Source organism: Nicotiana sylvestris, chromosome 1 (genome assembly GCF_000393655.2).
Source record: "Nicotiana sylvestris chromosome 1, ASM39365v2, whole genome shotgun sequence".
Classification (NCBI taxonomy): domain Eukaryota; kingdom Viridiplantae; phylum Streptophyta; class Magnoliopsida; order Solanales; family Solanaceae; genus Nicotiana; species Nicotiana sylvestris.
The window spans coordinates 28,029,611-28,032,777 of NC_091057.1; positions in this window are offsets into that span (position 1 = coordinate 28,029,611).

Sequence of the window (3,167 nt, forward strand, 5' to 3'; positions counted from 1 at the left end):
TAACCTAACGCCTATATGTCTATGGAGTTAGAATCAACAAGAACACATTTATAATTCCTGTAAATCAACCAAGCAAGGCAATTAGGTATATGTCTATCCTAACCGCAAATCCGTTCTCCGATGCCCAAGTTCAAGAACATGCTCTACTCAATCCTATATGCAATCTAGAATTCCCACTTTCAAGTTCAATTCTAGATTCATAGATAATATTCAATTGGTGATCAAGCAATTAAATAATTAAGCGCAGGATTGAATAAATAAACCAATATGATAAACTAAGAAATCAAAATCAATATCTAAATAACAATAGTCATGAAAGAACCACAACCCTAGAACGTGAAGTTTAGCTCCACATAGGTATGGTAGCAAAATAACAAATCATACAAAGAACATGAATAATACTAAGTTTGGCAAAAGAAAATATGAAACCCGACCTCCAAGGCGGCTCTGTGCTCTTCCTAGGTCTAAGATGTGTCAAAAAGTCCCAAAAATAGCGTTTTTATATGTATTTATACCAAGTAGGGTCGGGCCCAGATGAAAACACCTTCTCCCGTGTGAAATAGGACTCTGGCTCTGTAAAATTTGTACAGGCGTGCCGCACCCTGCGGCGCACTCGTGGAGATTATCAACAACCTTGCATTTTCTTGTCAGGCCAACTTTTACACTGTTGCGCCACACCCTGCGGCATCCCATGTGCCGCAATATTGAGAATTTGCGAAAATTCAAAACATAAAAGTTGTATCCGTTTCAAATTGTTTTCCAACAATGTATTATGGAGCCCAAACAGAGTTCTGAGCAAAAGTTTATGTACATTTTACTAGACAATATGCCTTACAACCGCTCGATTCTCCGTTTCGTTCTTAACTATCATTCGTTGATCCCCGAACACATTCCCGACTTAATTCCTTGGGCTTTTACTCAAATTCAAAGCTCCAAATCACTTTAATTCATTCCATAATATCTACATATCTCGGAATCACTCATACAAGGCATAAAACACATATTTAGTGCAAAACACTAGCAATTAAAGCTCAAACTCAATTAAAGTGCAGTAAATTAGAGTGTAATAAGCAACTAAAATACGTAATTATAGATTATAATCACATTTTATCTACGGTATATGGTTGATATCATTCTATATTTGACCTTGGCTCCCTGTCGGCGTCCCTCTAGGTTTTAACTGCAGACTTGTTTGGATAAACGGAACCGGATGGAGCTCCCAACTGATCATCCTGAACCTGATCTTCGATTGGTACTAATTATGCACATCGGCCTAGGTAACCGCTATATATTCAATTAGATTATTCTTTAGTTGTCGTGACACTACCGAACTTCGCTAGTTCAAAGCTTGAGTGAAGGCTTGGATAGCCCAATTATCAGTAACCGGGGTAGGTCCATGTGTGTCATCTGAAATAGAGATACGGACACCCTTAACATTTCATTGTCCTTCTATCTTACTTTAAAGAGGTCTAATTTCCTGGTCGCGGCCTTTATTGCTCCGTCGTGTGCTTTTAAAAATAAATTAGCGAGCATGGCAAAAGAATCGATGGAGTTGTGCAGCAAATTGTGGTAACATATCATTGCCCCCTTTGATAAAGTTTCCCAAATTTGTTTCGACAAAACGGACTCAATCTCATTATCTTCTATGTCATTTCCCTTTATTCGGCACGTGTACGAAGTGATGTGTTCATTAGGATCGGTGGACCTATTGTACTTAGGTATGTCTGGCATACGAAACTTCTTACTAATAGGCTTCAGAGCCGCACTTTGAGGAAAAAGCTTCTGTACAAACTTTCTCGAATCCAAACCTTTTAGGATCGGGGGTTCCCCCGGTATCTAATCAACTCAGGAGTTGTATGTTTCCACTTTTTTATCATTAGCTTCGATTTTCTTCTCTCCTGACTCAATTCTTTTGGTGATATCCTTGAGTATTTTCATTATTGCAAGATCAGTCCCCGATTCGTTACCATTCAACCTTTATGGCACTGGCTCGGTACGGCGAGTGATTTCTGGCTCGACCCCACTTGGATTCCTATGTTGATTCTGCAACTAGGCAATAGCGGCCTGTTGAGCTTATAGCATCTCGAATATCACCTGGAGACTAACTCATCCGTCTCCTCTTTCATGTGTACCTTGACCACTAGATTGGCCTTCCCTGCGTACACTCCCTTAGAGGTCCGCGCCTAGATCAATATTTAGAGCAACGTAGGAACTGACATCGACTCGGTGCTCCCCCAAGATTAGCCAGTGGCACCCCAGCTTCTGGAGTAATTACATTGTCATTTTCCCCATGAAACCCGAGACCATCATCACCATGTGTGGGTGCGTTTTGTGAGTTTGACATGTTTTAACCTAAGAGCAAAAATACTTGACAAGAACAAGCGTGAAATAATGTGTTTTATTAGAATTAGTACCGAACAATCACTATTATCCTTAGCCGCACGTTGGGCACCAAACTGTTTACCCTCAAATTCGGATAACAATTAAACTTATATTGTGGTTTTAAGGATATGTGATTTCGTCCAATACCAATCGATATGCAAAAAAATCAATGAATAAACTAGAGAATAAAGTTAATCAAACCAGTGTGTTATCCAGGTCTCAACCTCGACTTGGGATAGCCTCGAGGTGGGATGGCAAGAGCAACAAAAAATAAAGCAAGTATGATGAAAAGTAAGTGAAATAACAGGAAAGTAATTAATGTATATGTTCTTATCAGTGAACAACGATGCCCCTTACAAATGAATGGGATCTCTCTTTATATGATAGAGGAGTCCTAAATAAGGTACACTTCTAATCATAATAGAAAGTCATATAAACATATAATTAACCACTGTAGATCGATCCGTTCCGAGATTCACGCTACAATTCTTGACCAATCACGGATATCTCGCCTTTTTCGTTATCAAGCCATGTCGGTGTCACTCGAAGTTTGCCTCTTTCTGTCCGTAATCGAAGTTGACCTCGACCCATACTCGACGTCCTAGATCTTTGACGTGACATTCCTATCTCGACCAAGGAATGAAATCGGGTAGCCCCGATTTTTATGGTATACAATTATATACCAACCACAGGAGTTAAAGATGCATAGACTTGTAGTTCCAACCCTAATTGGAAATTTAAGGGAGAATAATCATATTTACATATTGGTATTCATTAAATACTAT